General features: G+C 32.4%; 2 protein-coding genes and 1 long non-coding RNA gene across 4 annotated transcripts in view; 2 read left to right on the top strand and 1 right to left on the bottom strand.

Annotated features, from left to right (window-relative positions):
* Positions 1 to 24959, top strand: part of LOC145319655 (uncharacterized) — a 265819-nt gene that overhangs the window by 94887 nt on the left and 145973 nt on the right. The window lies entirely within an intron of this gene.
* Positions 1 to 24959, top strand: part of LOC145319652 (uncharacterized) — a 205592-nt gene that overhangs the window by 106643 nt on the left and 73990 nt on the right. Inside the window, exon 2 of the mRNA XM_080161921.1 lies at positions 24357 to 24420. The gene's annotated coding sequence lies outside the window, so the exon portion shown is untranslated. The remainder of the gene's footprint in view (positions 1 to 24356; positions 24421 to 24959) is intronic.
* LOC145319638 (uncharacterized) lies at positions 8201 to 14321 on the bottom strand. The gene is made up of 6 exons (XR_013879975.1): positions 14193 to 14321; positions 12927 to 12987; positions 11715 to 11792; positions 10115 to 10183; positions 9003 to 9072; positions 8201 to 8444 (listed from the first exon to the last, which is right to left on the bottom strand). It is a non-coding gene; the product is annotated as an uncharacterized LOC145319638 (long non-coding RNA).

Raw genomic sequence — 24959 nt, 5'->3', positions numbered from 1 at the left:
GATTACGGGTTCTTATTTTTGCGGATTCTAGATTCAGATTTTAGCAATATTTAGAAGGGTAAGGCGGGGGAAGTTTCGGTAAGGGGCTATTTTCGGTAATTTCGACCTACCTTCATTAAATGACCTTTTTCTCCATGTTCCTTTCAAATGACAGAAAAAAACATAAAAGCAAATTTGTTCCTTATTAAATTGCCTACAAAAAAGTATAAAATGAATTTTTTGTGAGATGAATATTAAGGGTACTTATTGGGTCTCAAAGTCGGACGAAAAATTTTTTTTTCCAAAAATTTTTTAGTAGGTGTGTAAAGATCGACGTACACAAAAATTGGTAAGACCTAGAGCTGATCCGTAGAAACCTTTTAAACTAAGAATTGCCCGCTCTTTCCAAATCTGTTGAGAGCTTTAAAATCGGGGTAATATTTTTTTCAAAAATGACCAAAGTTGCCGCCGGGGGAAATTTCGGTAATTTCAAAAGAAATTAAAATTCAACTTTTAAGGTCATGTTTTCATGTTTTCTTTTGTCAAATCTATTATTCCATATGGACTTTTTAAGAATTAGGCCTAAAAATGAATAGAACAGATAAAAAACAAAAAAAAATTAATTTTATTTTTTGAAGCAAATTTTTGCGAGGAAAAAATTAAAATTTCTGGTCCTTTGAAAAAAAATATTTTTGACATAGGAGGAATAGTCCGATCTTTATGAATTTTTTTGTGGTTAATCCCAATAACCTATACTAATTATGATTTATTACGCTTGTTTGGTCGTTTGGCCTTTATTCATCGATTTTTTTAAGGTTAAAATGTAGTCAAGATTTTTTGCAAAGATGACACTTTTGCTTCAAATTCGATTATTGAGGTCAATTTTTAATAAATTTTTATGTTTTTTGGTCTAAATCTATAGCACAATGTGAGCTTTTTTAGGATCAGGCCTAAAAAGTAATAAAATACGTTTTTTTCTTATATTAATTTTAAGTTTTAAAAAAAAAAATTTTCGAAAAAAAAAATCGAAAATTCGCGTCTTTCAAAAAAATTCATTTTTAACATAGAAGGAATAGTCCGATCATTATGAATTTTTTTGTGGATAATCCCTATAACCTATACTAATTATGATTATTTATGTTCGACTGGCCGTTTGGCCGATTTTCATCGATTTTTTTTAGGTTGAAAAAAATTACCAAAAATTCCCCCGCTGGTGGGGAATTTTCGGTAACTTTTTTGTGGTCAATTTCGGCAAACTTCTAAAAGTCCTAGGATAACGTCCATTTAGGACCTGATAGTCCTTTCCATAAGCTTTCTACCGGTCTTGGTTTCATTTGAAAATATTAGTATTTACCCCATTTTTTTTCAAAAAAAAACGAAAAAATACCGAAATTTCCCCCCCCTTACCCAAGGCTTTTTTAAAAATTTAAAAATTTAAGTGTTAGATATGTCCTAAAAATTAATGTTGTTGGTGTTCTCTATAATTCAATTCCGAGAATAGAATCAGATCTTAAAAGATATTATATATAATGATGATAATGAAAAGTATAAAAAAAACTAAAGACGCTAATTCTAGCCTACCAATATAAAATCCGAATCCGCTATTAAAAAACGGATTCCGGATTCTGATTCCAAAATTGGCCAAAAATTGGGCGGATTCCGGATTTCAGATTCGGATTGCCAACCCTACTTTCAATAATTAAGATAGCAATACCAAATCGCAATAACAAATATTTTTATGCTTATTTTGCATAAGAACTAGTTTTATGTAGAGAGAGAGAGAGATATGATGTTTATGGGTTGTTTATTACACTAGTCCCCAAAGATATACATATGATTTTTTTGTAGCTAGTTATAGAAAAGCTTTGCAATGAAAAAAACAGAATGATTGCCGATATACCCCATCTTTGTTGGTCAAGGTTATTCAAACAGTTTAAAATCCTGAAATTACATACATAAATTAATAATCATAATTGAGACAAAATGTTTAAATTAACATCTTGAATTTAAATGTATAAGTTCAGTTTTTTTTCTGAGAGTAGCTATGCTCCTGGCTGCTTTAGGCTTGAAAGGATACACGTTACTGCAGCTAAATAGACATGTGGAGGGGAAAAAGCATATTGTAGAATGGCGGGGAAAAAAACCAGTTTGTGTGAAAGAAAGGTCGTCTTTAGGACTATTTTGAGTAAGGAATTATAAAGCATATTTTAAAAAAAACTATATCTCATAACATTAATTAATATTTTATTTTCCAAATTATAGAAAATGACTATTTCTTGCTGAAACAGTTTATTATTATTTGGCTTAACAACTTTGGTTGGTATATTAAGGGGTAATTTTGTGTATCATCATTGGGGATATACATCAATTTATCGGCCATTGTCTTATCCCTTTATATCCCGGAATTTTATGTCTTTTTCGGGGGTTTAAAATTTCTTGATTGTATTAAGGAACGGTGTGAATAAGAGAGAGTGTTAAAGGTAGCATTGAAACTCAGGGAGGGAGGGGACATTGGACAAAAAATTACACTGGTACCAAACCGAAGTTTAAAACCCCTTCATTGCATTCGTTGGCTTAAAAACTTTGGGTTCTTTTATTGAATCATTATAAGTTTTAAATTACTAGTGTTCAAACTTTTCAATCAATAATTAAGGGTTATTTTATTTATCATAATTGGAGATGAACATCCATTGTCTTATCCCCTAAGATCCCTGATACTTCTAGTATAAAAAGGCAGTCAATAGATAGATAGATAGATACATCATTTATAAACTTTTTATGTCCAAACAAATTATTTGAATGATTAGATACGGTAGTCAGATAGATAGATGTTGGGTTGAATAGATAGATAAAAACTAAGTAATGAATAGATAGATAGGTGTTGGGTTGAATAGATAGATAAACACTAAGTAATGAATAGATCAAAAAAAAGAATAAAAAAAAGATAAAAAGAATAATGTACCACTACCAACATAATGAAATATACCCTGTTAAATTCTATCGATATCTATAATACAAAGTAGAATGATGTCTGTCTGTCTATCTGTCTGTCCGTCCGTCCGTCCGTCTATCCCTTAAGATCTCGGTAACCACTGAACCTATCGGATTCTACTCTTCAGGGTTTATACCTATTGGTCCTGTGGTGGTTTTAGGCTATTTTCTTGAGGGGGTGGGACACCCCCAATCCCCCCCTAAAACGAAAATCCCCCCCCCCCCCAAAAAAAAAAAAAAATCCGGGGAAACTACTTATAAATTATTGGCGGCAGCACCAGAAATAGATTTTTTTTTCTTAAATTAAAAAAAAAAATTTTAAATTACCTCATGGGCAAAGCCTCTAGTGAAATTTATATAGTTTTGTCAAATACATATATAGCTTTAAAAAATGTTTACAATTCTAACATGCAATAAGTACGGACCGATCATATTTATAGAACAAGGATGACAAAATCCATAAAAGCGAAGCTCTGAAATGGAAGGACAAACGAACATTAACACTTGTTGAGTGTCAGAACTGAATATTAATGTATATGTCTATAGAAAATTTAGGTAAATTTGTTGCAAAACATATATGTTACTGTTTAAGGACATACTGACGTTTTTAGGACTTGATAATAGAGATGCTTCGCTAATAACACTATACCTTGTTGTAATAGGAATCAGTATTCAAAAAATCAGATGAATAGGATATCTTTAACATTAAAAAGTTGTCGTCAAAAAAGTAAAAAATCAGCTTGTTTGAAATGGACGTACGGACTTTCTGGAAACGATTATAGAGTTGCTGCGCTTTTTAAGTCGTACCTAACTGTTATAGGAATCATGTTACATGCTAAGTTTGAAATCGATAGGACAATTCTTACCTGTTTGAATTAACGAAAAGTAATAACTGTAACGGACGGACGGACAGACCCTAATTATAGAAAAGCTTTGCTTTTTCAAAAACTTCTCTTTTTAAAAGCTTTACTTTTAGTGACAAATGTAAAAATTCGAATTTAAAATTTTTTCAAGTCTAATTTGATTGATATGATACAATATAATTTCTATCTTTACGGCTTGAGGCAATAACAGAATTAGCAAGCATACAAGGACATAGCCACTGAAGATATTTTGTTTAAAGTCAGGGATCTAAAGGGATAAGACAATGGCCGTAGATACATTTGGACATTCAACTTAATAGACCAACCAATCAAAATCTAATAAAAGTAACAAAAGTTGTTACCCAACGAGTAAGAAAACGTTTTTGTAAATCTTTGGGGACTAACTCAGCTGAAAGGACTTGCGTACAAATCTTAATTATAGTGCAGCTGCGCTGCTAAAAATATGATCCATTTAAGATTTTCCTCAAATGCTGTTTCTCCAATAATCCTGAATTTCCAACTTAGCCTCGAGGGATATTATAATAAGCATATGTGTATGTGTAGTTTCTTTTTAAATAACACTTTTCTTGTTTTTCCATTTTCACAATAAACCATCCTATTTTATAATACAGTTTTTATGTCTGTAGCTTCTCAAGATCTCTATAACTACTAGACCGATTGGTTCTGTTTTTTAGGTAAGCTTCAAATATAAATAGTTTTTAGGCTAATGGGGGGGGGGGGGAGGGGGAATGTGGTGACTCGTACCACGACATACCAGCAATTTTATTTTGGATGTTACTCCCTTAGTTTAAGAGATAATTGGGTAAAATCTTTTGGGCTGGGTCACTAATTAAATTAAATTTAAATTTAATTAAAATTATTATGTCGTCGGATATGTGCCTTATTCGGCGAGAAATGCAATATAAAAAAATGTTGGCGGCGGCGCAAAATGGTGGTGAACAGTGGGAGAGGCGGTCCCATCGCCGTTTTTTTTGAAAGATACCAAAACTTGGGTTAATTAGTGACCCAGCCCAAAAGATTTTACCCAATTATCTCTAAAACTAAGGGAGTAGCACCCAAAATAAAATTGCTGGTATGTCGTGGCACGAGTCACCACAAAAGCGTTTTAAGATATTTTTCTTATTCTTTCTGTCCCGTGAAAATAGAAACCTATATACTAAGGACGTATTCGATAGTATATTAAAAAGTAAAACGGTTTTTATGTCTGTAGCTTAAGATTAGTAAATTTTCACAATGCTCAAGAGGAAGTTTTAGGCTATTCTATTTATAGATATGTGTTTTTCATTGGGTAAAGGCTATTTTATGTGATTTCATAGTCAAATACTTTTAAGAAATACTAGTTGCTGCGCCTTAAGCATATGGGGAGTGGAAAGCTCCCCTAAAATGGAGAACTTAATCGGTTGAGGATTTAGTGAGATTATATATGTTTTATTAGAATCAGGCAATTCTTTCAAGTCTAAAACTACAGAACCTTGCTTGACATACTAACGTTATTTTAAGTGCTGATATAAGAACATGAGCTATTCTAAAGCGAATCTATTCTAAAACTTCTACTTAAACGCTGCACACAAACCCCCTTTTTTGCTAAAAGGTATATCAGAAGTTAAATGAATCATGTAAAAACTATAAATAATTCCATGGGATGTTCTTAAAATGAAGAGAAATGAGTGAAATAGCAAAAATAATAATTTTAAAGTTATTTTAGGTATGTTTGTCATGCTTCTTTTCATTGTATAAGAAGCCCATATCGGTCCAACGGTTTGCAAGATTGTTCGGTACAGACAGATACACACAGATCCTGTTACTTTTATATAAGGATAGTACCCAAAATAAAACGCCGAGTATCGATCCGTTTCCATGGGGAAGATATGCAAACAGTAAAGATAAGCTTAATATTAAACACAAACAAATTACACAAAGAATGTCGTAAATTATTTTAAAATAGTTGCCACCTCCCTAGACTAGGGGAGGGCGAAAGGGGTCAGGAAAGTAGCCTAAAACCACCAAAGGACATTTATAAAGCTTCCCTGAAAAATACAATTTGGACCTTTGTCCCCAGACTGTTGGTACGAAAACCGAGAAAACAATATCATTTAGAAATTGATTTCAATTTACAGCAAAATTTCTTAAAATTCAGTAAGTCTAGTACTCTTATTATATATGTATGCCTATTAATTTATCATAGGAATTTTCATTTAAAAAATTTAAAAATTGCAAAAGAAAACAGTAAATCATTATTACATTATTCTTTACCATTACAGGAATCCTCACCGATGGTATAAAATTGCTTAAAATAATGGGCTGAATGACGGATAGACTGACAAACATTTCCTAAATTTTAAAAGCTTCGCTCTTTTTAAAGAATGTTCCTTCTTTCACCCTAGCTTATGTTTAATCTGTAGATAATACCCTCTGTTTTTGAAGAGGAATAAAAGAGAAAAAGTTCACACTTTATCTTTTTTAATCCATTTTAATTCCCAGAGAGAGAGGGTACAGTAGGCTGTTTAATACAATAGTCCCCAAAGTTTTATAATAATGTTTGTTTATTCATTGGCTTAATAAATTTGGGAACTTTAGTGCATTTCGATTGGTTGGTTCATCAAGTTTAGTGTTCAAACTTTTCAACCACTAATTAAAGGTGTAATTTTGTGTATCATCATTGCGGATGTACATCAATTTATCGGCCATTGTCTTATCCCTTTAGATCCCTGTTAAATTCTACAACACACACAGGGAAAGCGAGAAAATTGCAAAGAGGGGGAGGGGATAATAATGCAAAAATGTATGCTTTTTTGCGATGTAGCGAAGCTCCTTATCCCAAATAAAATCTGATTGTTTATCAGAACTGAATTTTTTAAAAGAACCACGTACATCTTAGTTTTGAAATATATATTTTCCCTAACAGGCATAGAAGAGTTGAGTATAGAGGGTTATCCGTACTTATTTTTCGTGTAGATTTAATATCTGAAGCCAGATTTTACAAAGGAGTTGCTGTTTTCGAGATATAAGGGGTAGTAAATAGCCCCTAAGTAAAAAAATAATGATACCGAGAAAAAGCCTTTTCATTTTCACAAGAATAAACGCTTAGTGTAAAAATAATAAAATCAATTTTATTGATTAAAAAAATATTATTATATTTTGGGTATTTTACAAAAAGCCTTTTAATAATATTGCCAAGGAATATAGAGAGATATTTGTTTACATTATGCAAACAGCTGTTTTATGTTTGTTTATATTATGCAAAACATATGTTTCATATCTAATATGAAATACCTGGACAATGTAATACTTAATATGAAGGGGTATAATAGAAGAAAAATATACACTGTATATCTTATATGATTGGCTACGATTAAAGAGGCTTTTAAGGACACTTGACAGAAGGGGTGGAGTCAACCCTAAACTTTACATTAGTTTTAAAAGAAACGGTTGTAAGAGTTATTTTTTAAGGGACAATTTTTCTTTGGGAGGTTGAGGAATCCTCTCTCAAAAGTTCTTAACCTACAATTTATCTACAAGAAGCTTTATTATGACCATATTGGTCCAATGGTTAACACGATCATTCGGTTCACACAGACAGACTAACAATCAATCATTCTGTTAGATAGCAAATGAGTTCGATATACACAAGATCTTATTTAGGTACATCTCTGAGCCAAATCTTGCTTAATTTCTGTGCATGATTATATTTTCACTAGCCCTTTAGACAACCAACTCTGTGATTGCACAACTTTTGTCTGGAAGTCCTTACTTTACATGGTAATGAGTTGCAGCTGTTTTGGACCAAGGCATTCCCCTGTTCTAACTATTCATATCACGCACTTCACAGAGCAGCAGTAGAAACCTTGTAACATCTTTGGCAATGACGCAGCAAGATTACTTTTTGGTATGTTATAGGAAATCTCGAATGAGCTCTTTATTTTAACAAAGCTAAGTCCTAGGATAGCATATGACTTGTTTACTTAAACATTAAAAACTTGAAGTTAAAAAAAAGTAAAGTTTATTGAGAGGGTAATTTTATTTTAGGGACGATTTCTCTTGAGGTGATGGTACCCTGCCCAAATTGTTTTAAACCTTCCCAGGTCCCGTCTGAAGCTACACTGTATAGAACCATATCGGTTCAGCGATTAGCAAGATCCTTAGTTACATACAGACACACACAAAGACATAGATCCTTCTACTTTATTTTTAGGATTAGATGTTTAAAAATTTCTAAGAAGTAGGTACATAAAACTGAAGAAAAAAAGACTGAATTTAAAAATACCCTTTGAAAGATGAACCCATCTTGGTTACAAATTAATTCACTAACATGTACAGATAAAAAATAATCCATTAGAAAAAAATACTTTATTTAGTATCTATTTATTAAAATAAAGTTAACATGACAAATTATATAACATGGTCTGAAATGATATTACAAGGATAACAAAAAAATGTGAATTTGTGTATTTAATTTAAATACATAAAATTTCTTTTTATTAGAACTGAAATGATAACAATTTTAATTTTAATGAAGAGGGAGGGAAAAGAACATCTCACTAACTTAATTTTATAAGAAACAGTAAACTTTCCCGTCTTCTTGGTTCCATCCTAAAAAAATACATTAAAGTTTACAAAGAACAGGTTTCGAAGGTTTACTTTGTAAAGGGCCTTTAAAAAAAATTACCTACTTTAATTTGACTGCATAACTTAGGTTATTTCTCTGCTATTTTTGGCAGATTCGCAAAACGCTTAAAAGCACATCTTAAATCTCCCACAAGTGCAGAAAAAAATATGTCGAATCACCCGTTGATTTTGAGTGAGAATAATAACATTAAAAAAATATAGGGACAGGTAGCTTTATTGCTGAATTAAATTTTCAATTATCTAAGTTTAATCCTCTTATTTACAAGCATCTACTTCTTGTTATTCGTGGATTTCTTTTGTATAATTGTTTGAGCTTTATACTAATGGGTGTTGTCATCCTTGTTATTACTATTCCTCATATTTTCATTCATTTATCGTTGCAATATAGGTTAAAATTGAATGTTGAAATAGTTTAAAGTATTAACGAATACGCGTTTTCAACATTACCACTATTATTTTCTTTTTTTATCGGATAGGTAATTATTAAGTACTTAAGAAGCATATAAAGATTAAATTTATTACCTGAAAATTACTTTACTTCTCATATTCTTTGTAACTTCAAATGTGCAGGACCAGGTAGATAATTTTGATTCTAAAAAATTATTTATTTCATTATTTTATCACTTATTTTCGGAGTAGGTAATTTCAAAGTGGACTACTTAATATATTTCAAAGTTTCTCCTCCTGTATTGTCATTCCCCTTAAAAGGGGGAGGGGATTAATGCAACCATCTTGTAATCAATGAGTAAATGGCACTTAGAATTCGAATTTCCATCTGAAATTTTGCATGAGTAATCCTTGGTAGGTCTATTTTCCCTAAATCGAACAAAAAGTTGGAAAAGTACGGCTAACGGCTCAGCCGTTTTTTTGGCTTTCTTCGGTTCAAATTAGTCACAAAACCTATCTCCACAATCACATAATACTCTATGCAGCTTAAAAACGTTATCATACGGTTATAGCCGGTAGCTGTTGTTACTAGAAATTTAAAAAATAGTTTTTGGTAGGTATCATTTAACATGAATTAAACCAAAAATATGTTTTAAAAAGTTGATTCCTATGTAATTGATGATAAATTTACCCTGAAAATAGACAAAAAAAAACTGCTAAACGGCTGAGCCGCCAGCAATCACTTTTCCAACTTTTTGTTTGATTTAGGGAAAAAAAGACCTACCAAGGATTACTCATGCAAAATTTGAGATCGAAATTCGAATTTTAAGTGCCATTTACTCATTGATTACGGGATGGTTGCATTAACCCCCCCCCCCCTTATCCCTGCTTAAAATGCCTACAATCTTAACCCACAACCGTGGCTTAGCGCAACCGCTCGTGAATGGTTTTAACTGAAGACGTTAAAAATGGTTCTTTACTGCTTCTATATCAGAGTAGGGGGAATGCCCTGGCCCAAAACGGTCAAAACTCAATACTATGCACAGTTAGAACTTCTCAGAGGTTGTGCAATCAAAGAGTAGGTTGTCTGATGGGTATTACTTAACCTAATACCCAGGTGTTTGGACAGAAAACGAGAGATTTCATGTGATAGTAGGGCAGTATTATCTATCATTGAATGGTGAATATCTATCTAATGAAAAAATAATTAAATCCTCCATTTTTATATCCTACTAACCAAAGCTTACCTAATAATGTAATGTGGATAGTTAGTAAAACTCTTGCTTGGATTTCTTCTCAAGACTGGATTTTTGCAACTAAAAAACATAAGTGTAATGGTTTAAGTTTTTATATTGCATTGTATTTTAGACAGCTTTCTGTGGATATCAAAATGAAAATATTATTATGTCCGCTGGACTGGTTATGAGTAATACAGAAGTCATGTTTTGTTTCGTATTAAAGATAATTTTTTAAGAATTAAAAAAGTGATCAAAAATTATTGTCAGTTTTGATTGCCAGGAAAAACAAAGCAGCTGGAATTAATCTTTTCATTTTAATATATGTAGAAAGCTGTCAATATGGCACCCCTAAATTCGCCCGCCCTCCACATGGACGTACCTTTCCTGATTTTTTCCCCAAACATATCTATTCTTGATTTTAACAAATGCTCTATAAATCTTTATGTGGGTAATCTTATCCTTGATTTTTTAACTTTTCTACTTATGGATGTTGTATCCTTGTTTACAATACATTGATAACATAAAGATCATCTAAAATGTGGGTTTCACCACCCCCTCCCCCTAAAAAAATGAAAAAATAACCCAGTTCCATGTTAATTTTACCCAGACGTCATTAAGTTTGGAGGAGGGGAGGGGGTAATAAAGAAATAAATTACTGTTTCTTAGGTTAAAAAAACAATGTTAATAAGGCCAAGAAAATAAAACATAGACATATCTTCCTGATTTTGGTGCCTAGTGAGCAGAGAACCTAACTCCCACCAGCCCCCCTCCCCCCCCCCCCCAGTTGGTTTATTATTGAAAGGGAATAATTTTTCTTCAGGAATAGCCCCTGTGTGTTCCTCCCTTACTTATTTTAAATATCAAAATAAAGGACAGGGATTCTTTGCTTAACTAGGTGCTTTGTGAGGAACCGCCTTAAAATCTATAGTTGGTTATACATATGTTCCCTTTTTTATAATCATATTACGAAATGCTGTGTCCCAATCTTCAAGAATTATCATGCAGAAAGTTTTTTTTATCTGTAGCTTAAGATTTCGAAAAGCATTGAATTAAAGGAGTTTTCCATGAAAGAGAAGCCATTATATTTTATAGATTTAAGTCTAAGAATGTTTCTCCTCGTATTCATTCAAATCAGGTGGATAGGAACCAGTTCTCATCCACACGAAAAATCTATGTCTAGCATTATATTATATCCAGCTTTCTACGAATAAAAATGTACAATCATAAGATTAAAACCAGTTTTTTTAGCCCATGCCTTCGGCACCTAGGGGCTAAAAAGCCGTTTATAATACGATGCAAGAAATATCTATTCTCTTATTTATTAGAAACCGATATCAACCGGTGAATTAAAACCGGTTCTCATCCACACAAAAAACTATATCTAGCATCGTATTAAATCGAGTTTTTACGAATATATATAAAAATGTACAATCACAAGATTAAGAGATGCCGAAGGCATGAGCTAAATAACTGTTCATAATCTTATAATTGTACATTTCTTTAGAAAACTGTTTATAATACGACGTAAGAAATAAATATTTTTTTTTCTCTACCCCTTCCAATACATTAGAAGCTAGTGGCGCAACAGCTAGTATTATTTATACCTTACCTGTAATCCATCCATATGTAGAAGTTTGAATTATTCAATGGAATAAGCCACGTAGCATGGTAGAGTTTGACTGTTCACCTAAAATTGTAGGTATCATTTCAATATGTTCTAAAACACCAAAATAATTTTAAAAATGATGCCTTAAATCTATTCAAGTTTTTAAGTATAGTACCTAAAGTTTTTAAAAGCGAAGCTTTTTTATAATAAGGGTTGATCCGTCTGAAACATTAATTTGAATATGCTAGAATTGTCCTACCGATTTCAAACTTTGCATGATTTTCCGATAACAGTTAGGTTATAATCGTTACCAGCAAGTCCGTACGTTCAAAACATGCTAATTATTAGCTTTGTATGATATAATAATTATATTCTTCTGATTTTTTAATAATGTTTCCTGGACAAAAAGATACAATATTAGAGCTAAGCATCTGTATTATTAAATATTAAGAAAAAGTATGTCATTGAACAGTATCCTTTATTTTTGAAAAAAAATTAGACTTAATTTTTTGCTTATGAAGTCTTGATACTCTATATGATGAGTTATTGTTCGTTTTTCCTTCCTTCTGATTTTATAGCTTCGCTTTCATGAATGCTGTCATGCTTATTTTTATACAACTACATTATGTAAGGGGGGGGGGGGTTAAATGCAACCATCTCGTAATCAAAGTATAAATGGCACTTAGAATTCGAATTTCAATCTAAAATTCTGCATGAGTAATCCTTGGTAGGTCTATTTTCCCTGAATTGAACAAAAAGTTTTGGCTATTTTTAGGGCAAATCTGTCATAAATTACGTAGGCATCAACTTTTTGAAACATAGTTTTGCTTTAAATCGTGTGAAATGATACCTACAAAAAAAACATTTTTAGATTTCTAGTACCAGCAGCAAATAGTATTATTAGTTTCGTGATGATTTGCATTAGATATTGCCCAAAAAATGGCTAAACGGCTGAGCCGCCAGCTGTTAGTAGTTATTTTTCCATCTTTTTGTTCAATTTAGGGAAAATAGACCTACCAAGGATTACTCATGATGCAAAATTTCAGATCGAAATGCGAATTCTAAGTGCCATTTATATATTGATTACGAGATGGTTGCATTAAAAAAAACCTTTAGTAGAAAAATCTATAAGCTTTTTTTCGATTTATCTATTATAATTTAGAAATCAAGGCTGTAATATACTTTTTAGAGAACCCCTTAGTATATTGTTCTTACCTGGTTATATTAGTCAAGAACTTCTTGCATTGACCTCTCTCTGGCCTTATTGTATTTTATTCTAAATAAGGATAATAGTTAACATTCACATTGTCGTATTACAAACAGCTATCAGTGAATAGTAAAATGGAAAGTTGCAAGAAAACACCAGTTTTTTTAGTCCCGAGAGCCAGGCTAAAAAATGTTATTTTCATATGATTTATATCTTATTTTATGCGTAGAAAAATTGTCTGTAATAAGATACGATAAATATTTTTTTAGAACCGGAATAATCATTTCTTCCTTTTTAAAAGCAAATATAAAATTCAATTATTGTATGTATATTTTTCTTAACTAGTGCAAAGAAAGTCGGGGGTGGGGGGGGGGTAAAATGTGGTGACTTGTGCCACGCCATACCAGCAACTTTATTTAGGGCACTACTGCCTTAGTTTTAGAGATAATTGTGTAAAATCTTTTGAGTTGTGTCACTAATTACCCTAAGTTTTGGTATCTTTAAAAAAAACGGCTGCGGGACCGCCGCTCCCGCCGTTCGCCGTCATTTCCCACCACCGTTAAAAAGACCATGTTATTTTTTCAAAAAAATTTTCCCTTATAACCAAAAATAGGTTTTGGAATTCAACTCCCCCCTCCTAAAGTGCCCCTAGAGTCCTCTAAGGACGAAGCCGCTAGTTTTTAATAAAAAAGTAACAGGATCTATGTATGTTAGTACCGAAAGAGCTTGCTAAACGCTCTCGTGCCCCTAGAGGCATCTAGGGGAGTTGCAGATAGTGAATTAAAGTTGTTGGGATTTATTGTCTGAAGCTTAAGACATTAATAACACTAAAAGATTGAGTTTTGTATTAAGGAAGCCTCAAAATGATTTTAGGCTTTATATTTCCAGATATAAAGTTATTTCTCTCCCCCACCCTTCAGAAACAGAGCCTCTAGATGCTAGGGGCACAACCGGTAGTATTAAAAAACGAATTATGTGCGTGTGCACGAATGGATCTCGCTTACAGCTGAACTGGTATGGTAGGTCATGGGAAAGTTTAAACCGACCCCCCCCCCTCTCCAGATAAACATTTTTCCTGTGAAGCCAATATATTTTAACAGATAGCTTTAAATAAATAATACACTTTTACGTAAACAGTACTGAGTATGCTTTAAAATAAAGATCGCGGGCTAATTATATTAAATAATGAGTTCGCAGATTGGAACTGCTTGATTTAAAGAATTAGATAGCTAATTTTAAACCCCTGCTCAATGTTATGGAATATAATAGTTTACCTATTCTGTTAAGCTCTGACGTAAATCCTGCTGCAAACATTTAATGTGGAGATTACTTGCCATTTTAATGAAATCTGAAACATATACGTATTAAAACAAATATTTTCCTTAATAACATGACAAATATAAATAAAGAAAAAGTGTTTGTTGATACACTTAAATAAGCATAAATGGGCGGGTACATGATGGGAATAACAATTAAAACTGATATTTTATTTCATTAAAACAAAATTACGGAACTGAAGTCCAATTGTACTTTCTTGTTGATAATATTAATTAATAATATTTACTGAAAGGTAAAAGTGCGTCCTAACATAATACACATTACACAATGCTAACATGTATTTATACGTTTGTGTGTTAATGTTTTGAGTGTATGCGCTTATGAATATGATGATTATCTAAAAGACACCGGTCTAGAAAACCCCTTACCCTTCCTCCCTTCATTGTAAAGGACTAGGAGGCACAAAAGATTACAAAAAATTTTTAATTCCCTGGAAGCAGCGTTGTGCTGCGGGTGTGTGTGTGTGTGTGTTTCGATATAAAGTAAACAATTAATTAGAAAGAGAATCTTTTATTTACAGCTATTAAGAATGCGGGAGTGTGGGTGTGATGACATTGCCGAGCACCTTGAATGTTGTGTGTGTGTGTGTGTATGTGTGTGTATAGGCAACTTGGTTGGCGTGTGTGTAAGATCGTGTTAATTGCCATATGTTTTTTGAATAAATTAAAAATAACTGCAATGAAGGCTTTTAGTTAAATGACCCAATACTAAATCTGTAAAATATTTATTCTGTTGTATGTATTTTATTTTTTTTTACATAAAGCCGCCTTATTCCTGTGAAAATTATAGACCTCTTTCTTGGGTTTCTAATTTTTTAACTTAGGGGCTTTTTATTACCCCTGATATCTCTAAAACGGCAACTCCTATGTTAAATCTGGCTTCAAATATCGAATCTACGCTAAAAATAAGTACACTAATATTAAATAATCTATGCTTATAAGGGTAAATACATATTCCAAAATTAAGATGTACGTGGTTCTTTAAGTTATTCTATCTGTCTTTTGAGATTCCTAATGACGATTAACTCCCCCCCCCCCTTTCCTGCCTGCACTTAGATTGGGGTGGGGGAAAATGTGTGAAAAGTTTAAAATTGCGATAAGGTGCCTTCTTTCCATTTAAACCTGATTAATTAAAATAGTCTTCAAATTAATCTGTCAATTGTTATAACAAGGATAACAACATTCATCAGATTCAGGGATAAAGGAATAAGAAAACCTGGCCATAAATTAGGTCCCGGCTTAGTTTTGAACTTTTACCATTTCCTAATTAAATGAAGTAATTGGCGGACGGCTCCTATTGGCTACCGCCCTAAACCAATAGTGTTTGGTAATTTGGGCTTGTTTTGTACCAACCAATAGACAACTGGCGGATGGCAATATAAAAAACGGGGCAAAGTGCGCATTATAGAAAAATTTCAAAACACAAACAAATTTCTGCTTCTAAAATAAAAATAATGAAACATAAACAAGTGATGTTTGATCACAACAGCTTATTTTCAAATCTGCTTAGAGTTACACAATCAGAAAAGGAACCTATAGAAAAAAAAAACAAAAATGGAGGAATATTTTTTTTGGAATGTAAGTAGCTAAGAATTTTAATTTTGTAGCTTATAACGAAACTGTTGTATTTGGTCCATTCAAATTTTAAAAATTTCATGCAGAAATGATAACCCACTTTAAATGAATACGAACACAAAACTAGTTCTATATGTAAATAAACGTGTACTTTTTTATATCATTTTTATTAAATTTGCTATAATTTATTTTACAATTATTTGAGTATTTCTGTTTATTTTAAACGTAAAATTAAGTTTTTGAAAAAAAAAATTAATGATGTCTAATCTTGGCATGGAACAGTTAATTGATAGAATGTAACAGGTGTACTTAGTCACTTATACTTGATTTATTTATTTTCGACTTTGAATTTTAGTAAGCCATGATAACAAAATATTTTTAAATTCCATTTTACTCATAAATAAAATGCAAACAAATCTGTTTCAGGCCAACCCAATTAAAAATAAACCGTCTGAAAAATATAAATTGATACTAGCTACCTGAATTTTATTCTGTACTTTATATTCTTAACGCTTATTTGGCTATATTATTAGAGTTGATAACGAACTAATGCACCATCACATAACAGGTTTTTTAGGCCTAGTCTTGAAATAGGCCTGAAATAATATTTTTCTACGTTTCCCATCCCTAATCCCTGATCAGATGGTAGGACAAACAAATTTAGCCTTGTAGAGTGTCAGAGCTCAATAAGATGCAGAAGATGCTTCAATTGTAATATTGTACATTGTTATCCTACGAGTAATTTGTTTAAATATGAGGTAAAAGGTATAAAAAAAGACGTTAATACCATTCATACGTTAAGTTTCTTCATGAATGAGTACATTAGGAATTATTAAAAACTTTTGTTTCAAATTTATATATAATTCGATCAGGGCAATATAGAAAGTTTTTTTTCTCTATAAACTAGAATATTTTTGTCCAAAAGTACTTAGCTTTAAATAATAGGTAAATAAAAGAAAAAAAGAATAGTTGAAGTCAAATTTTTTCTATATGCATACCTAGTTGCCTCGCCCCCAGCTTCAAGTGGAGGGCAGGGAAATGTAGGCGATCAGTTTAATTACTTACTATTAAAAGATTTCTGTTAAAACACACACACAATGGCTTTAATATTATGATAGACAGACGTTCCTTTACTGTAGAAAAGCTTTGCTGTCAAGATGTGAAACTATTCATGGAGGGAAGGGACACTAGGCTTTTTATTTCACTAGTCCACAAAATTTTATGATAACGTTTCGTTATTCGTTGGACATTAACCTTGGGGACTTTTATTAAATTTTGATTGGTTGGTTCATAAACTTGAGTGTCCAAATTTTTCAACCCCTAATTGTTAGCAACAGAGGAGTTAATTTTGTGTATCTTCATTGGAGGATGTACAATTTACATTAATTTATCGGCCATTGTCTTATCCATTTAGATTGCTGAAAACTATCTATGACATCTTACAAATTGGTTATTCCTTGAAACAACTTACCAAATTATAAAATAAAGAACTGCTATTGCCAGATTTGCAGGTGTCTTAAGGGATAAGACAATGTACAATAAATTAATGGAGTTATATTTTTTACTAGCGGTTTCGCCCCTAGAGGCTTCTAGGGACACGTAAAGTTTTTTCTTTTCAATCTATTCTTAAATCAGCTATTTAACAAAAATATATTTTTCGCCGCTGATAGACGGTGTTAGTTAGGTGTGTTTTTATCTAATTGCAAAAATGATTGCAGGGCGGTGTTTTATATTTTTGTCGATTTCTCTGGGGAGAGTGGTGGTACCCTCCCCCAAACTAGATATAAACCCTCCCGGGACCTATGAGAAGCTACCCTTTTAAGGAGAACCCGATAGATTAAGCAGTTAGCGAGATCTTTCGGTACAGACAGACAAACAGACACATATCCTGTTACTTTATTATAAGGATACATTTTGATCAACATACAAATTTATATTAATTTACCTGGTACATACGAATTTTACTTGGATCTTACACCGGATTTTCATATTCTTTAATAAAATGATGCAAGCAGCGGGCTAAAGTAACGATTCCGCCCATCCACCCCCTTTACTCCTTTCCTTTTCCTCCCACCTGGATGAAAGAAATGACCAATAAATGAGTTCCATGTTAGCAAGAATATTACTTTAAAAAACACAAACATCAACATACGAACACTCATAACAAATTGCTTTAAACTTTTTAAAAGCTTTTTTTCAACATGAAGTTAAAACAAGGATGACAACATCCATAAAAGCGAAGCACTGAAACGGTAGGACAAACGGACATGAACATGATTTTATGGAAATTTTCAAAAAGATACCAAATACAGAATTCTTAATACGGACCAATACGGATGCTTAGCTAAAAACATATTGCCTAACTGTACTAGAAATCATAACACTTATAGAGTTGCTACGCTTTCTAAATTGTAACTAACAGTTTTTAAGTGTGAAAGCGATAGAACAATTCTAGCCTGATGAATTTAACGAAAGTAAGGTCAGTCAATACGTCCATTTTTTTATGTTTTTAAAACTTTGAGATAAAAGAATAGAAAAATAGCTTAGAACCATACCACGAATTTTTTGTTAGGAGTATTTATTTACGAATAATGGCTACTATTAATTTTGACTTATACCCTTTGCTTTTTACATAAATAAACTCTTATGAAACTTATCGGAAAAGGACAGTTAATTCGGGATTTTAGTCCAATTTAAGCAAGTAATGTTTTTGTTTTTCCTTTCTCTCTCAAATTATTGCCCCGATTTTTCAAAGCTCTCCCGTAGGAAGAACTTTGGGGCTTTCACATTAATGACTATTGAGAACTGACGAACCCCTAGATCTTATTTTTGAAATAAGGAAAGGAAAGTAGTTTAAATCTAACCTAAGCAAGGTCTAAACCTTTGGTGGCCTAACCCAGCGGGACTACCCAGAGCTGAATGTGTAGCCGTTGCCGTTGCCGTTGCCGTTGCCGCTGCCAGAGGTACAGCCACTAACCTAATAGCGATCTTTAAAATGGCTACGCGTGGCCACAGCTGTAAATCTTTAAATCACAACCAGTTTTTGAATTTTCAGCAAAAATACGAAAAAAATTTTAATGATAATACGTAAAAACTTCAAACTTTTAAAAATTCATGGTTTTTGGCAGGGGCTACGACTATGGCAACGGCAACGGCTACACATTTAAAGATCCAGCTCAGAACTCAATATGCAATAACTAACCTGACCTAATGTGATAGATAATCATAAAAATGTGGAATAGCAAAGAAGTTTAGTTATAATTATATAGTAGATTTTCTTTAGACATTTTGACATTATTTGAATACCTAAGTTTCATGATTATAGGACAACTCTATCATAGTTTGATAACACACATCCCTCACTGGAGGCAGTACTTGTTAAATCTGATTTATGTATGCATTTCAAGATAGTGTCATAATGGATATATAATATATGTGGATATTATGACAGGGGAAAAATTGTTGCTTATATAGACATCACTAACTAGTCAGTTCATCCAATAGAAGGAGAGGGAATAGAAAGGGGGGAGTCATTGTTTTAGCCCCCTGCAAGTTTCACTTTATTAGAGTACATGACAATCTGGTGTAAGATCCATGTAATAATTAATCCAATAGTGCCATATACAAGGACATACAGTTTACATTAGCAGTGCACATTTATTAATGAAAAAAATGTATTGGCGGCTTCCCTCTAAGCCTCTAAGGGCCTATTCGAACACAGAATCATTTGAAATAAATTGAAAATATAGAGGAGGTATAGTTTTTCGTCTGATTTATCTTAGGTTAGGTTATATTGGGTATAGGCATAAAAATTTTCCCTCCCCCCCCCCTGAATTATTTTCAAATTATTAAGGAATGAAGGCAGGGGGTTCTTGCACGCTATGCACTTACAGGAAAGCACAAAAAAGCTTAACTTCAATTATGTAAATAGCTTCTACCGGTTGAAGGCGGGAATTTTCTACTTTTCTTATTGTAGGTCAGAGAGAAAGGTTAAAAAAGACTAATATAAGAATGAATCAGCACAAACTTAATATAGAAAAGCTTCGCTGTTGAAAATGTTAGAATAATGTAAAGGCAACCTTTTGGTTTTGATGTTTAGAGATGAAATATTTTCAATTTCCGAACACTTTCAATTTTTATATATGTAGTATGCCTTTCAACCTTTCAATCTAGTTTTACATAATATATCTAAGTATCTATCTATAGTTATATATTATATTTTTTAGTAGCGAAGCTACTCTATAATTCACTTTGTCAGTCAGTCTGTCCGTAACGCTATGGAGGAAACGTGATTTTCTCGGCTTCTCTTCAGTATAGACAGCTGAAATTTTTAGGTAGTGAAGATTCCTATGACGTATGCCCATCAAATCTATACATTGTTTTGTCCATCTGTCTGTTATTTGGTGTGCTAGATCGATTCCTAGATTTTCAAGTTTTCGTGATTTTCTCAATTCCATTTCAAGATAGAGGGCTAAGACTTTTAGGGATTAATCAATTTTAGATTTTACTTATTTTCACAAAGTTTTTATAATTATTTGTCTATAAATTGAAGTGCTAGATCGATTCCTATATAGTTAGGTTTTCTTGATTTTCTCGATTCTTATTCAGGATTGACGGCTGAAATTATCAGGGATTGAATATGCTCATATTTCACATATTCCCACAGTTTCATTAAGATTTGTCTATTAATTGGGGTGCTAGATCGATTCCTAGATTTTTAAGTTTTCATGATTTTAATGGTTACTTGTTTATAAATTTTTCCTATTTTACCTATTTTTTCCCCAATATCCATCCATTTATAACTTTTGAGCTTTGCTACTTATGGATGTTGTCATCCTTGTTACATAATATTTCTATCTATAGTTACATATTATAGTTTTACAATATATATATTTAGTTCAGGGAGGGAGGGAGGGAGGGAGGAGACATTGGACTGTAATTTTTACTGGTACCCAAAGTTTAACAAACACGATTACTCTTTCACCTGCTTGATATTTCAAACGTTTCAACTGTTAATTTTATTCCACCGAACAGGGGGAATGTATATCTATTAATCGCCCATTGTCCTATCCCTTAAAGCTCCTTGAAAACCTTCTTTTTATAATAGGTGACTCACTGTCTGATATACATGTCGGACATCCTTTGATAATGTTGCTGCGATTTAGCGTCAAAGAAACTTTTAATTGTCATGAATATGTCTAACCCATGTCCTTTTATAAATTTAACCATAAAGTATTTAACATTCAGTAATAAAATAATAAAGACTTTTAAAAACACATCAAAGCATTTTTTGGCATAGTTACTCAATATCTAAAACTAGCGGTTATGCCTTTAGCATCTGGGGGCTCCGTATTTGAAGGGACTGAAAGGCCAGGGGGAAAAATAGCTTAAAACCATTCCCTGACAGGGCCTATGTGAAGTTTACTTAAAATTAGAGAACCAAATTGGTTCAGTAATTATTAAGAATCAGTCAAAAACAATTTGAAAACATAGATTTCTATTTAAATATCCTTCCGTACGTACTGTATAATATAATACTGTTATATTCAAGCTTGTTTTTCTTGCTGTGCTTCTTATAACATAACACATCCTAGCCATTAGAAATTGTTAAAATTGATTAAACGTGCTTTCCGCCTGTTACAGAGAGGGGGGGGGGGTAATGGATATATCATTTCTTGGATAGTACACCAGATTTTAATGTTTAAAGTGATCTTGCAGCGGGTTAAAATAACGATGCCCTCCTTCCAGCCCTTTACCAAATTCTTCCCCCCCCCCCCCCTCTACTACTGGATGGACGAACTGACTAGTAAACGAGTTCAAGGTTCAAGCTAAATTGACCACAATTTTTCCCCTGACATAATATCCACGTATATTCTACATCCATTGGCAAGGGGGACTTTTTTGATTGTCCATCTGACAATTACAAAATTCTTAATTTTATTACTGTAAGGTTAAGAATTGTGAGGAAAGAGAACCACTAGCTTTCGCTGAAATATTGAAATTTAGGCAGTTGGCTGCAACTTTCATTTCAATAATGACCGCGGCTTTCGAAAAAGTTTTCGGGTGTTAAGAAAGTGTCTTAAAAAATCAGCCATGTGACGTCATAAAAATGAGGGATGAGAGGGAAAGAAAATCCTAAAAAATAGATGGATACTCCCTTATTTTTATGACATCACATGGCTGATTTTATTTATTTTATTGTTGAAAAAAGAAATTATTTTTTGTCCTTCGGTGGTTGAAGGCAGGCGAGTGGCAACGTACAAAATAAGTACGCTGCTTATTCTGTTATATATTTTTGAATATCCTTGCATTTTAGAGACAATTTGATCATTTAGACAATAAAAAAAAACTTAAATGAATGCAATAAAAATGCACATTACAATTGACCAACATATTTTAATTGTACATGGAAACTTCCTACTAGTTATATTATGGATTAAAGCTATTTTATAATGTTTAGGATTAGCTACGATACCTTTGAACTTAATCATCCCTTTTTTTAAAAACCTTCTTGTCAATGACGATTACAAGAAAGTTTACGTTCTATGCTATAGGAGCTTTTGGACAAAAAACCTAAAGAAACACCTACCGGTATATATGAAAAATTAGGTGCTTTTATTCAATCCTATTTCTCGACCACTCCCCCCCCCCCCCCCCCCCCAATATTTATGAAACATATTTAGCCCTGTAGGGTACTAGCCCTGCGGGGTTCACCTAACCTTTACTTAATCTAACCTAAACATGATCAACAAAAATAAATATTTTTAATGTTACGTTAGGGAAACCGTTAAAATTTAAGAGATTTTTTGCGCAGCTTGTGTGCAAGGGTGGCTTTAAGAGTAGCATTGCCCCTAAAAATAGAAGCATGATTTTGTTAAAATAATTTGTTAGCCTCTTTTCATTGTGTAAAGTAATTGTTGTGTCCTAGGCCAATCTTTACAAGAGTTCATACTAAAAAGTTTAAAGAAAGTAAACAATAATCCATTCTAGATTACAATTGATAGTGGAAAATATTTGAGATTTTATAATAGTTTCAAACCAACTAATGACAGAACCTGTTTATGTCTGTGTCAATACAATGTCCTAGCATAAAACAAAACTTGTCAGCTTGTAGTAATAGGTTCGAATCTTTGCCTAAACCGTGCAAAAACCTTAATGCGAGACATTATTAGGTTAAAGGTTGAATTCCTTGAAAAAATAGGTGCAAGTCACTATCATACTCTTATAAGACTTGCAGACAAAGGCCTAGCTATCAAACATCTCTCTAACTATTAATCAGCAAACATGAAAGAATAAACAGCTAAATTTACTCTGGTGGGGAAAGCAATAATTGACTACATAATAATGATATAATTGTCATCAAATTCAAATTAAAGAAAAGAAAATAAACTCGTCTGGTTCTTATTTGCTTATTTGTAATATTATCTTTATCGTATAAACATACAATAAAAGAATTTGTATAGAATGATTCATCTTTTTAGAAATTATTTCAGTAGTTAAGATCCTATAGAACTATTTAAAATCATCCTATTTGTTGTAAGTAGTAAGGTTTATTTTGTCTGTAGCTTAAGATATCGGTAAGCCTTATATATCTCAGGGTGTTTTTAGGCTATTTTTATTCCCTAGAGGCTAGTGGCTAAGCAAATAGTCCTATTTAATAAAGTTGTAAGGTTTTTTGTTTTGATAAATATTGCACCTACATATTGAGTTCTTCATGTTATGGAAGCTTCACATAGGTCTTAGGATGGTTTTAGGCTATTTTTAAATTGCTTAACTCCTGATTACCTATCTATAGCCTTGACAACTACTGTCGTCATAATGGATATTATATTATATACGTGGATATTATGACAGGGGAAAAATTGTCAAAAATTTAGGTTGCTCTTGCTAACATAGACATCACTTCAGTTCGTTCATCCAATAGGAGGGGGTGGGATTGAGTGGATGAGGGGGATTGTTATTCTAGCCAGCTACAAGTTTTACTTTATTAGAGTACATGATAATCTGGTGTAAGATCCAAGTAATAATAAATCCACTGTTGTCATTTAATAAAGTGACTGGAAAAATTAAAACGATTACCATTTTATTATTTCACAATTGAGATGCGAAGCTTGTATGGAAGTTGTTAAGGTCGTAATGTTTCAGAGAGGGAGTGGACATTGGAAATTAGATGATACTGGTCCCCAAAACTTTTGGAAGAATGCAGGGAGTAAGGGAATATCGGACTGTAAATTTTAATTGTACCCAATGTAGTTATCTTATTCGTTTGCTTTAAAACTTTGGGTACTTCTGTTGAATTTTACGCGATAAAACCTACAGAAGGCGTAATTTGTTTTTATCCTTGTGGATGTATTATCAAATCATCAACCATTTCTTATCCCTGAAATCACCAAATTAAAGTTGATACCTAAAATCAAATATAATTTTTTTATTACACAATTTTTTTCAAGAACAAGACAATCCTTCAATGAAAATCACAACAGACATTCTATTACTTTATATTTATTGTTAATATTTTAATTTCAGGTTTGTTAAATAATGAGCTGTTATTGATTGATCTATAATGAGGATGGAATAAAATTTTAAAATGGTAAGTTTGTCTTATGGTTAGTAGCCACTCTATAACTAACGCGTCTCCTTGTCAAAATATTAAGGGGGGGGGGAAGTTTTGACACATTGGCGTAAACCTGGAGTATAGGCTTTATCTTTGGACTAAGAGGATAGGTTATTAAAGATAAAATCATTCTTATATGATGAAATACCCGCAACGTTAAGATTTGTTGGATAGGCCTCCAGGTTCCAGAGCTCCAGGCTTCCTGGTGGTCTCTGTACAGGTAAAAACGAAAAAAAAATTTCTTTTAAGAGTTAGAGGTCAGCTTATAAAACAAAATATGCATGTTTTTTCATCAAATATGTAAATAACATTCAAAAAGATGCATATTTCGTTTTATAAGTTGACCTCTAACTCTTTAAAAAAAATTTTTTTTTTCATTGTTACCTGTAGTGTACAGTGACCACCTGGAGGCCTGGAGCTCTAGAACCTGGTGGCTTATCCAAAAAGTCTTAAATTTGCGGGTATTTTATCATATAAGATTGATTTTATCTTTAATAACCTATCCTCTCAGTCCA

Source organism: Acartia tonsa, chromosome 5, assembly GCF_053477335.1.
Source record: "Acartia tonsa isolate MP-2025a chromosome 5, ASM5347733v1, whole genome shotgun sequence".
Classification (NCBI taxonomy): Eukaryota; Metazoa; Arthropoda; class Copepoda; order Calanoida; family Acartiidae; genus Acartia; species Acartia tonsa.
This window is presented reverse-complemented; position numbering and strand designations above follow the sequence as displayed.